At 33.3% G+C, this 12,893-nt stretch overlaps 1 protein-coding gene and 1 long non-coding RNA gene across 2 annotated transcripts in view; one reads left to right on the top strand and one right to left on the bottom strand.

The window, feature by feature from the left end:
* LOC126733584 (limbic system-associated membrane protein-like) overlaps positions 1 to 12,893 on the bottom strand; it is a 607,444-nt gene that overhangs the window by 495,563 nt on the left and 98,988 nt on the right. The gene's annotated exons all lie outside the window — the stretch shown is intronic.
* LOC126733588 (uncharacterized) lies at positions 3,069 to 3,983 on the top strand. Its single transcript, XR_007659779.1, has 3 exons — positions 3,069 to 3,134; positions 3,298 to 3,606; positions 3,667 to 3,983. It is a non-coding gene; the product is annotated as an uncharacterized LOC126733588 (long non-coding RNA).

The raw sequence follows: 12,893 nt of genomic DNA on the forward strand, positions 1-12,893 counted from the left end.
GCATGACACCAATAGATGCAATGCCAAAAGCTACTACGAAAATGACCATAACTTAAAGACAAATTAACCTAAAAAAAGTTATAAACGTGTCTCGATACTTTCTAGACACCCTGTATTTCTTATTTTGGCAACTATTGCCAAAATGCCATAGTATTAAAACAAGATTCTAGTGCTTTTGACTAAAAATATTAGAAGCCTTATATCAAACTCACAGTTACTGGGCGAAAAGAATGGGGCTTTTGAGATAAGATTCTTGAACTTTGGAACAAGTCTCTCGGAGTTTGTAAGAAATGCTCTCATACTTTTGCTAAAAGTATCGGGAACTTACTGCAAGATTCTAATTATTTTCGATAATATATTTAAGTTCTTATAAGAAGAAACGACTTCTATCGCATAAAATATTTAGGTTTTAAGACAAGTATTTATAGATTTATACAAAAACCATATATTTTCGTCACCAAACCAGAAGATCTTAAAAGAAATGATTTATATTTTATATGAAGTTCATATGTATTTAGAGTAAAAGTAGTTTCTGAATTATATCAAGGAAAGTGCATCCTTGCCGCAAATCGGCCATTCATTTGGCATATATCAAGTCCGCGCCGGCTTTGAGATAATGCCGTGCGCATTAATAGCAAAGTATCCTTTTTTTCAGTGTAGAGAAAATATGAAACAGCGAATAAGGGGCGCTATTCGGAGTTTACCAGCCGCAGAAATAGAGGCATCCGTGGAATCAACCCGACGAAGAGTTCAAAATTGTATAGAACAAGACGGACGACAATTCGAACACCTCGGCAGGTATTAGATAAGTGTAGGAATTAAAATAAAATTATTTTTTATTCCATTTAAAATAAGCAAGATTTTTATCTTTTCTCAGTTTAATCGGTACCAAGTGCCAAAACTATCAAAATATTTTTGTCGTGTTACAATGACGCGTCGACATTGATAAATATTTAAAACGTTCCTATGCATAGTTTTCCTAGTTTTCCTATAAACATTGATTTATTACCTGATTTATTACCAATGAAACTTCCTGTATAAAGAAGTGTATAAATAAACGCCACCTTCCGGAATTTCTAAAAAGCTGGTATACCAAGATTGTTTCTCTACACAAAGATTCATTTAGACACCAGTTTTTTTAACCCGGCTGGTAAATAGAACTTAACGACCATATTTGATGTTTTCACTTTCGAATGAACACATTTTTTTTGTAACTTTAGTTAGAGACGTGATATCAAAATGCGGTTTTTACTAAATTATTAAGCTTTGTTCTCCGCTCTTAATGCCGTAAAAAAACACACATGGTTGCATTTCAGTTTTTTAAAATAATCAGTCGAATAGCGTAAGTTAGAAGTAGACGCCCCCTAGCGGGTTTTAGGAAAATTTTCCAATAATATCTTTTTGGTAGAAAAATAAAGCAGTAAAAGAGCTTTTAAATAAAAGTTGTTTCAAACAAATCGGTGCAGCCAAAGCCTACTTCTTACTATTTTTCTCATTTAAAATAGAAACTCTCCCCACCACTTTATTTGACATTATTGTTGTCGAAACATTTTTGTCAGGAATAGTTTGTAGAATATTTCGATAATATTTTGGGATGCAAGTTATTAAGGGTTTTTTAGAAAAAATAGACTTTAAAGCTTTTAAGTAGCTAGAACGCCCTCTAGTGGTTGACCAATGAACTTAATATATTTTCCAGCTATTTTTTTTGGGCCATTTTTATACTAATTTTTTTTTCAACGCTCTACAATTATTGGGGCCTGAGATTCAGCCGAGGAACATTCTTAATGGGACACACTGTACAAGTTAATATGCATGTTTTTTTTTCCATTTTATTTTTTAGTACAAGCAAATAAAAACAAAATATGACTTTTGATTTTTAGTTAGTCACAATCGGGTAAAGATATCACACGTCAGTGGGTATTGTCTCCAGTAAGTATGGAACATGAAACATAGGAAAACAGATTAAGACAAGATTAAGAACAGATTATGACTGTAAAAAGCATAGCATTTACTATCAAAATGTCGCAGGTAATTTAAGTATTTTAAAAAATAAGATATTACATACTAAAATCTTAGTATCATTAGCTAAAAAGTTAAAAAACAAGATTATTCTGATTGTGTATCATGAGGATATTCAAGATTTTTGTTTTTTTGAAGGCATTTTAGATTGTCAAAACTTTTTCTGTTTTCTAGAATGACCAGCACTTAAAGATTGTTGTTGTGGTTTTGAAGTTCGCTCTTGCTTTTATTCTAAATATTTATAAACCAACCAAAACTTTTTCTCTAAATTGACTAAATGACCACGGCTATACATAAATGTGCATAACTTAAGGTGGATTAAGTCGATTAGGGAAATCAGTTTTTAAGAGGAACATGTGAATCTGGATGTGTCATCATTTTCTTTAAATTGAAGTTGTGTTTCTTCTCCATGTGAATATCATTTCTACTTAAGAACTAGAAAAGTGATTGGAGTAAACTCAATAATTGGTAACATTTTTAGTCGGACTTACATGACAGACAAGATTTTTGTAAGGATGGATTCAATATAAATTAAAAAAATCTATGATTTCTGAGACTGTCTGGGCAATTCCCAATATACAAACTAGTGAATAAAGGATATTTGCATGAATATCTTAATCTAGATGAAGACAAGGAAAAGTAAATACTTGATATTTTTCCAGTGAAAGTTCAAGAATTAAAACAAAATTGTAAAAAAAAAGTTAAATTGTGAAGAGTGACTTAGATATGTCCAAAATAGGATTAAAACTATAATTATATCCTGGAAAATGATAATACATCCAAAATACACCTAAATATTATTAGAAAACACTAGGTATTTCATAATTGAAATTTACCTGTCTCCTGCTCTATGTAGTTGCACGATGATTCGATGTTGTCACGTTTGTAAAATGATTTATCAACCCAGGACTCAAAAAAACTACAAAAAGCTATAAAATTGGCTTGTTTTCCATCCAAAGAGAACTTAAAAAAGACAATCGTCCAATACGACAGTTAAAATGTCATTAACGTCACTATTGTCATATTTGATGTAGGTCAAAAATTAGACAATCAGAATCAATCGGTCATCTTGGGTAGCAGACTATTCCGCCTCACCACAATCAACCTTCATACCGGTACGTTACTCTCTTGTACGAAGATGTCCTGGTTTACGCGGTTGCCAAGAGGTGTATAATGTCTTCTATAATCATATAGGCCTCAACAAGAGTTGTTAAATAAATTGGCCGCCTCTATTTAACAACTTAAGTCTTCCAGACTCATACAGTTTCTTAATTACAGTGCGGGAAAGTAAGCCATCGAATGAGTTTTCTCTGGAGTTCGTAAAGAGTAAATTAATCGATGAGTACGGGAGGCGTCAGGGAGCTGCAGGAGGAAATCAGGATCAATCAGTTATGAAATCCGTATATAAGGGCAACAAATATAATAGTACTCCAAGCACAGAGGCAAAGCAGTGTTATTTTTGTAACAGGAAAGGCCATTTTAAATGAGATCAACGAATGCCAATAAGGTGACCGAGAGCAATGCTGATGATGCATGTTTTATGGTCAATTGTAACTCAAATGACGGAAAAGGGGATTCTGCTTCGTGGTATGTAGAGAGTCACATGGTTAATTACAAAGAATTCTATACTCAATTTAACGGTAGCAGGAAGGGCATTGTAAGGTTAGCGGAGAAAGGGCAACACTCCGAGGTTCAGGGAATTGCTAAAAAGCCTGCAGTTTTGAATAATAAATCCCAATAGTCTTAAGGAAGCACCCACTATATGTTCAATATGAGGGACGAATCAAATGAAGGCCTATCGTAAGCCTAAATTTTTTTTTTTAGTTTCTTACTTTTTAATATACTTTTAGTCTAAGACTGATGGTAATCATGTCCAAAACTAGAAAAATTAAAATTTCTAAAATTGATTTTTTTTAAATTACATGTTTTTTGTGAATTCTTGAGAAAATTAATCTATAATAAACTTTAACTATACGAAAAAATGCTGTTTTTTTGTCTAAAATTTCAGCTTGAGATTTTTTCTATAACACTTTAAACATTTAAATTATTTCTCCCGTCAGATTAAAATAAAAATTTAAATAAATCAGTTTTACTCTTAAAATGTTAATGTACACTGTGGAATCCTTTAATGGATCTCTCAAATTAAAACGAGGATAAACGGGACCGCCTGAGGGCACCTCAAGGAAAAAAGAAACCATGTTAAATATCCGGAGAATACATTTAACTAAATCTCCCTTGATCTTTTTATTTGGTTAGGATTTAATCTTCTAAGTGCTCTGAAGAGATTTTCTTTAAAAAAAGGCGATTTATTGCTGGCCCGAGGCACATTAAAAAAAATTGATATCCAAAAAAAATAATCTGGTTCAACTCGACATATCATCTGAACAAATAAACCAAAAAAAAAAACCTAAAAACGTTTCAGAACTCACTCACGTGTCCGTCGTGGCTCTAACTAAGCCCTTTTTACCGCAAAAACGATTTTTTTTATAGTTTCTACTTATGGTCTCGGAGACCTTTTTCTCACCCTCGGACCCTAAATAGCGGATTGTCATTTCATTCTACGCCCAATTTTCAAAGACACAGACGTCTCATTATTATCTGGCTCCCCTCCTTGTAGAAACAAAAACGAACGCGACTTTCAATTAACAAGAAGAAAAGGGTGCACAAAGTCAGTACTCGAAAGTGTAAAACCCCGAAACCTAAAAAGGGTCTGGATAACAATAACACTTGCCGCATAAGCCGCTTTTAATTCGGGAACTTCTTGGGTGCTCTCGCGAGTTTTCTTAAGAGCCATAGTAAAATAAACCCTTTTTTTCTGTATTACGATTGTTAGTAAAAGGCTGATTCAAGGATGAAAAGAATTCGATGGGATACTGAAGTTAACAGGTAATAAAGCATAAAGAGGAATAAGTATTGGCAATAATTGGAATCAAGAAGAAGTAGAGATTGCACTAAAGGAATTATGTTTTTGAGCAAAAATTGCGTTCATATGTTATTAGACCGTAATTACATTCGTGGTAAATTTTTAAATTCGCAAATGATTGAAATGAAAATAAAACTGAAAATGTTAGGTGATAATAATTAATAAGTTCTAACTAATATTTACGGAAACTTGATGAAACCCAGAAATTTGATAAAAAGATTCTAAAAGGTCAATGTTTTGTTGTCAATAGTGTGCTAGTGTGTTTAAAAGTGAAGAAATTATTAAGTTCTAGTGAAGAAATTATCAAGACCATAGTACTGTTGATTGGGTAGTGAAAACTATCAGTACCTCTTGTTGTCCTTAATGGATCATGAATATTGATTTTTTGAAGTAGGTCTGAAGCTTTTTATTGTGAAAAGTCATAAAACCCCTCCTCTTATTAAGAGCAGAGATAAGGGCCATATTAAGTATATCTGCATCATTGTAAAGGGTGTTTTTTTTAGAGGCGGAGAACTTTCCTTTGGCAACACTGTTTTTTATGATAGCCGACCTGACAGTTCTGGGTTATTTTTAGATTAGTTTGGTTTGGCAATTCATGATGAACAGACTCACGCCGGAGCCAAATTGTTCAAATTTATTTTGAAAGACATGGTTCTATTCGAGAAACACATCGGGCATTACGTGAGTTTTTATAGTGTTCATAAGCGTCCTTCAGAGAGATTAATTCGAGAAATTGTTGATCGTTTTCGCAATACTTTTACTTTAGTCGACAATACGCATCCTGTAAGACGCCGTACAGTTAGCACGCAACAAGCGATAGCTGCTGTGCAGCATAGTGTTGATAATGATCCAAATGTGTCAATTGGTCGTCGTTCTCAACAAATGAACTTATGTCCATCCACTTTATGGAAAATTTTGCGCAAAGATCTCGGATTGCGAGCATGTAAAATTCAACTTGTCCAGAAGTTGAAACCCCAGGATCATCTTTTGCGCCATACATTAGCTGAATGGGCAGATGAAAGATTGCTGTTGTTCCATGATTTCATATGAAAATTTTGTTCAGTAATGCTTCAGCACACTTTTGGTTAAATGACTATGTAAACAAGCAGAATTGCCGAATTTGGGGGGATGAGAATCCACGAGCTATCGGCGAAGAACCGTTATATCCAGAAAAACTAACCGTTTGGTGCTCTTTATGGTCCGGTGGAATCATTGGTCCTTATGTCTTTAGAAAAGCTGATGGTCAGAACGTTACAGTAAGCGGTAAGCGATATAGAAACATGATAACCGACTTTTTTGTGCCTCAATTGGAAGCCGTTGCAGGCGTTGCAGAAATGTGGTTTCAGCAGGACAGTGCCACGTGCCATACAGTGCGCCAAACAATTAATTTACTGCAGTAGACATTCGAGCCACGAATGATTTTAAGGAATGGACCTGTAAACTGGCCAGCTTGTTCGTGCGACTTGACGCCATTAGATTATTTTCTTTGGGACTATGTTAAGTCGCACGTCTACGCTGATAAACCCGAAACACTTGGGCACTTGGAAGTCAACATACGACGCGTGATTGCCGAAATACAGCCTGCAGTACTGGAAAGAGTGTGTAAAAGTTGGACAGACCTTTAGATTACGCCACGTACGCGCCAGCCGTGGGGGTCACATGCCCGAAATCATTTTTAAATATTAATGCCAAAAAATGGGCGGCGTCTCCCGCGTAAATAGAAAAGCTACTTCAATACGTCCCCCAGGCGGTGACTAAATAGACTAGGATTTTTATGCGTTAATCATGCAGAAAACCTACTTGAGTATATCACCCGAAGGTGCCGTATTGGACTAGTATTACTCTCTATTCTGCTGCCCTATCATACGGAAATACTAGTTTAGTACAGCCCGCATTTTCTTGTGTACAAAAATTTAGAATAGTTTAGTTTAAAATTTACAATAGCCTTATAAATTCTAAATAAATAAACAAAACACTGAAGCACGCACTTGTAAGTATATAATGGTGGGTTAAAAAAAACATTTAATCATTTTATTAATATTTGCTATCATACTGTAAGTAATTGATAATATTAAAAGCCTTATTATTATGGGTTGCTTATTTTTCTGATGCTTTGACTAAAATAGGTTTCTTTAGCTCTTTGGCGTGATGAATTTTTTTTCTACGACAAATTACTGTAAATATAATTTTTATTTAGTAATAATTAGTAATTAAGTGACGTTATTCTTACTTGAAAGTGTTGTTCTATTTGCATCGTTTATTAATGTTTTTTGGCACACTGCAAATAATTATCAATATTAAATGCTATATTATGGGGCCGTTTTTTTGTAAATCCAAGGAAATCCAGCTTAAATTCTTCTTCCTGAAATATCTCTAGCTTTTCGGCGTGATATAGAGGTTGGTTGTACTTTAATTTTTCTTGATCTCCTACCGGTTGTTTTGTGACACACAAATGGCATGATATGTGATGGCGTGTGTAGAGTTTCTAGTATAGCGGCAAATTTCTATACAAAGAAATACTACTTAAAAATTGATAATCAGGTGACTTAAAATTTTTACCTGTAACTGTCGTATATGGCTCGTATTTGCCTCATTTTGTAAAACTAGACCAATGCGTGTAAACTCATCATTTATTTTGTGGACTACTTCGCTGTAATTGTCAAGACCTATTTGGTCAATGGGCATGTTAAACTGTGATGATTCTCCTAACTCCGCTTGCTGAGAAGTAGTATGATCAGATATGTGTTCATTTGATGATCCTTCATGCACAGTTGCGTTGATGTCTTCAAAGAACGACAAAGGAGTTTCTTTTTCTAGAGCCAGATATGCAAGCTGTTGGCGGTCATTTTCAGTTAGCAGCAGGGAAAATTTGAACATAATACCGTACTTATTTTCAACTGCTAGTAGGTGTTTGCAGAAGCGGCCACCACTTCCACTTGGACAAGTGCAAAATCCAATTTCACTATCAACTATGTAGTACTTTAATGTTTGTACGCTCTGAACTTTAAATGTTTTTTCATCAACCTGTGTAACATCTGTTATATTTTTGGAATGTCTTAAGCACAAAATCTGCCAAAGCATACATGTTAAAGGCTTTACACCTCTGAAGGACGATATACGTGGAAAATACACAGTAATAAAGTACTATTTGGAAATACCATTTTAAGAGCGTTTCGCATTGCTGTTGAATTATCAGTCATTATAATTGGAGGCAAAAATAATAATTCAGTATTTTTTTCTAATGCTTTCTTCACGGCATTAAAAGCTAATAAATAGTTTATTTCACTTTGACTTGTGTGAAAGGCTACTGTAACTGGTGCCGCGCCTACCTTGGTGGAAACGAAAAAAAAGGACACACTTGTATTGCTCTGATCACATGATGAGCTAGAATCTATAAATACTATTTTATTCGCAAATCCACCTGCAAACAATCTTCTCATAATGTGTGTGATAATAACGACAATAGTCGGATCTTCTTTTATATCTATTTCGCCTTCCGAAAGATTGGCGTGCTTCTTCTTTAAAATTTCAATCGCGCTACTTACATCTCTCTCGCCGTATCGTTCATTTCGCCATTTTTTATACAAATAGTTTACTTGCGTTTCCATAGGGTTTTTTTGAGCATTTGCTAAGCATTCTATAACCCCCGAATCGACATTTTCAGCCAATTCCATTTCGTGGAATATTTTTGCTGCTGCAGGAGTCATCCTTGATTCAAAATATAAGACAAATATTGCCTTGACGTCATTACTGCAACGTAAGAGCTTGTAAGCCTAAGCAACGTGCAATTTGTGACTATGTACATAATGTATATCTATTAAAACGTGTAATCCTTCTCTAAGTAATTTAGATTTTTTTAAGTGTTATGTGTTTGTTTTAAAAATTTTATGCTGATATTTGCATGGTAATTGTAATTATGCTTCTCTCCTTTCTTTTTATTTTTTTACCTTATTTTTTAGTGAAAGATAGCATAAATACCTTTTACGAAATTCAAATCGTTGGCCCTCACGAATGCATTTTTCAAAAACCCAATTGCTTGCTGTTTTATTGGAAAAAGCCTGTAAAAAATTGTCACATTTTTCATCATAGTTTTCACCACTCAACTTGCATTGAAACGACACAGTAAGACTTTCGACACTTTGACCCTGCATTTTTACAATTCGATAGTCTGTTAATATTGCACTAAGTAACGTTTTAATAGTTTCTTCCATTTTATTGTAGTTAAATTGTTAAATTACTTTTTGTTGCCGGCCCCGGCAGCGCGGTGGGTATATACCTGCCTAGCAGTCGTGTGGCTCTGGGTTCGAGTCCCAGACTTGGCATGGTCATTTGTGATGTCCGATTTAGTTTAAGTACTAACAAATTATAGAGGCTTTTCGTGACTAAATGTGCTCAGCACAAGGTCAATAAATAAAAAAAAAAAAATACTTTTTGTTCATAAACAACCGAATACCGAGCCGCTTGATGTATTGTAATATAAACAATGTAAAGATAACCTCTAAAGAAACACTTGCCGTACTAAAGCAGCATTTACAGAATATTACGACGCGTATAGACCGGAAAATCCTACTCCAATATAGCAGTATCCAGGACTATATTGAAGTAGCTTTTCTGCATGATTAACGCATAAGAATCCTAGTCTATTTGGTCACCGCCTGGGGGACGTATTGAAGTAGCTTTCTTGAGCGAGATGGCGCTTGAGTAGTAAGCATTAGTTGTTTGTGCTCCTACCTTTGTTATTAAATTTTGTAATCCAGTGGTCAAAAATTAGGGGAATCAAAAATAGGATAAGAAGAAAAATGTCAAATAAAGGGCAAAACTTTAATTTAAAATCAGTCAGTGCACGTGTGGAGGAACTGTCAAAACAATTTGCCGGTGGTTTTAACCTTTTGCGCACAGAGTTTACGAACTACAAACAATCTCCGCAAAACCTTATGAATGGTGAAGAAAACAGCAGTTTTTTAAATAAACTGAATTCTTTTCAAGAAAATATGACACTCTTTACGGCAGCTTTCCCAGGAGGTAAGGGAGATAAAATTAAGCGTCGTCAACCTACAAAAAAAAACTTCCCAAGTGGAAGTAAATCAAAACTTAAACTCGTTAGTCCTACACGGGTTAGAGGAGTCCTCCTCTGATCCATTTAATATGGTTGCGACTTTATTTAATGACAAACTTTCTGTAAAAATAAATAAATCTGACTTATCCCACTGCTACCGTATAGGGAAAAACATAAAACATCAGAACCAAAAGCCCGGCCCCCTAGTGGTCCAGTTTGTTTGCCGTTGGATGCGAGATCGTGTGTTTTTAGCCAAAAAACAACTTAAAGGCTCGCGTATTCTAATCACAGAACTATTAACATCAACAAACTTACAATTATTAAAAAAGGCACGAGAGGCATTTAGTTCCGAATCGTGGACTTATAACGGCTTAGTATATGTGCAAACAGGTGATGTGCGGAATTTAATTCGTGATGAACAAGCTCTTAATGACTTAATCGTAGGTGAATAATTATCGCGAAACTTGTGTTGGTTAGTTCAATGGAAAAAATGACAGCTGGTAAACACTGGACTTCGCATAAAACAGGTACTCTAATGAATTCTCTAATTAAATACGTTAATATTTTGGTCATTAGGTTGTGCATGTATTTTACTATTATAATAGAAATGTTTATTTATATCTTCCTAAAAAATAAATACAGACGTTCTTATACTCTAAACTAAACTTACATTTAAAGGTCGACTGGCTTTTGCATACTATTATTATAATAAAAATTTAAAAATTTCTCTGCATGCTTAGTTGATATAAAAATAAATTAAAGGCTTTTTTTTGTATTTTTTTTTTCTGAATTGCAATATTTTGTAAACAATAAGTTGTAGATAATATTCATGATTGAAAGCTAGGTACTAATATTGTTTAATGATATTTCTACGCTAATGATTACTAAATATATATGCATATAATAACAATAAAGCCAAAAAATTTAAAATGTTAAATAATTAAATGCAAATGATTTATTTTTTAACGTATTTATAGGTACTATAATTTTCTGTTTTGCTTAAAGTTTCTTTGTATTGAGTAGGGTATCACAAACACAACAAAAATAAAGTAAATAAGTGTTTCATTTACTTAACTCGGTGTTCATTAAAAGGGAAAAATATATGTATATGTATGTATGTGTATATAATTATAGATAGTTGTTAGGTTTAATTTTGTTTTTTTGTTTCTTTTTTTTGTAAGCATATACTCCCTATTCTAACCCTTTTTCCCTTTTTTTTCTCCCTTTCCTGTACTTAATTACCTTAATTGTTTAACAAAAAATTTTCTATTTTGCTTTAAAATAATGTTTTCATATGCACACATTAACGCAAGGTCCATCTTAAATAATTTTAATATTTTTCAAGTACATGTAGATAGTTATCAATATGATTTGATTGGGGTTTCAGAGACATGGTTACATACAGGGGTTACCAACAAAGTCATAGAATTGCAAAATTATGGTCTCATACGGCAAGATCGATTAAGCAGGGGAGGTGGTATAGCTGTTTATGTAAAACCATTTATCGACTATCGTGAAGTTCTTAAGGAAACATGCGATTATCTTGAGCATGTCTGGATCGAATTAAAAGTAAATAATCAAAAAGTTTTAATTGGTAATATATATCGTCCTCCCAAGAGCGACATACATCTATTCTATTCCCGTCTTGAAAATATTATGACCGACTTTTATGTTAACTATGAGTCTATTTTACTTTTGGGTGACTTTAATATACATTTTTTAGATTTGAATTTTAAGGTATCATTAAGCGAAATTACTGAATTATATGGTTTGCAACAGCTTATAACTGACCCTACCAGAATATCCAATACCACTATGTCTTTAATTGATTTACTTTTCTCAAATTTAGAGTCGGTGGAGAATTGTGGAATAAGGGATATTGAAATATCGGATCATATGCTAATTTACTGCAATATAAACTTTGATATACCTAAGCCTCAAATTTATAATTTCACTTATAGAAATTTACAAAATATCAACACTTGTTTATTTCAGTCTGATATTGAATTGATTCCCTGACATAATGTGTACAATATGGCTGATTTAAATAATAAAGTTTTTTTTTACTCAGTCTTTATTAGAATTAATTAACTTACATGCTCCTATAAAAAACGTAAAGGGTAAAACTAGACCATATTGCCCCTGGATTACTCCTAATATTAGATTTATACAAAGACTTCGCAACTCGGCTTTGCGTAAATTTAGAAACACCAAAAGTCGCGAGGATTGGGAAAATTATAAGCAGTACAGAAATCTTGCAACTAGTTCAATTAGGGCGGAAAAAAAGGCATACCTAGCTCACAGATTTAGAGTATGTAATAACAAAGAGACATGGCAAGAACTTAATAAACTAAATATTTCTAATAAATCAAATATACAACTTCCTCCTCTTATGCAAGATGTAGATAAACTTAATTTTTTTTTTCTAATATTAACAAAAACAATAATAACCCTGACGAAGAATTTGTTGGGTATTTTAAAAAACATAGGTTAAATTATTTGGCTAAATTTAAATTTAATTTGGTGACACAAGATATAATAATAAATTACTTAAAATCTATTAAATCTAAAGCATTTGGCGTTGATCAATTAAACATTACCCTGATTTTGCTTTGTTGTCCTGCCATAATTAAACCACTCACTCATATTATAAACGTATGTTTAGAACAAAACTGCTTTCCCGATCAATGGAAAGAAGCCAATGTTATTCCTTTGTCCAAAATAAAAAATCCTGTTGAATTTATTGATGTTCGCTCAATATCTGTACTTTCTATACTATCAAAAATATTAGAAAAAGTTATGGAGTATCAAATAGTTCAATATTTAAATGTAAATAATTTAATTCCTAAATACCAGTCTGGGTTTCGTAAGGGGTATAGTTGTGCAACCGCTTTA

This window comes from Anthonomus grandis, chromosome 2 (assembly GCF_022605725.1).
Source record: "Anthonomus grandis grandis chromosome 2, icAntGran1.3, whole genome shotgun sequence".
NCBI classification, from domain to species: Eukaryota; Metazoa; Arthropoda; class Insecta; order Coleoptera; family Curculionidae; genus Anthonomus; species Anthonomus grandis.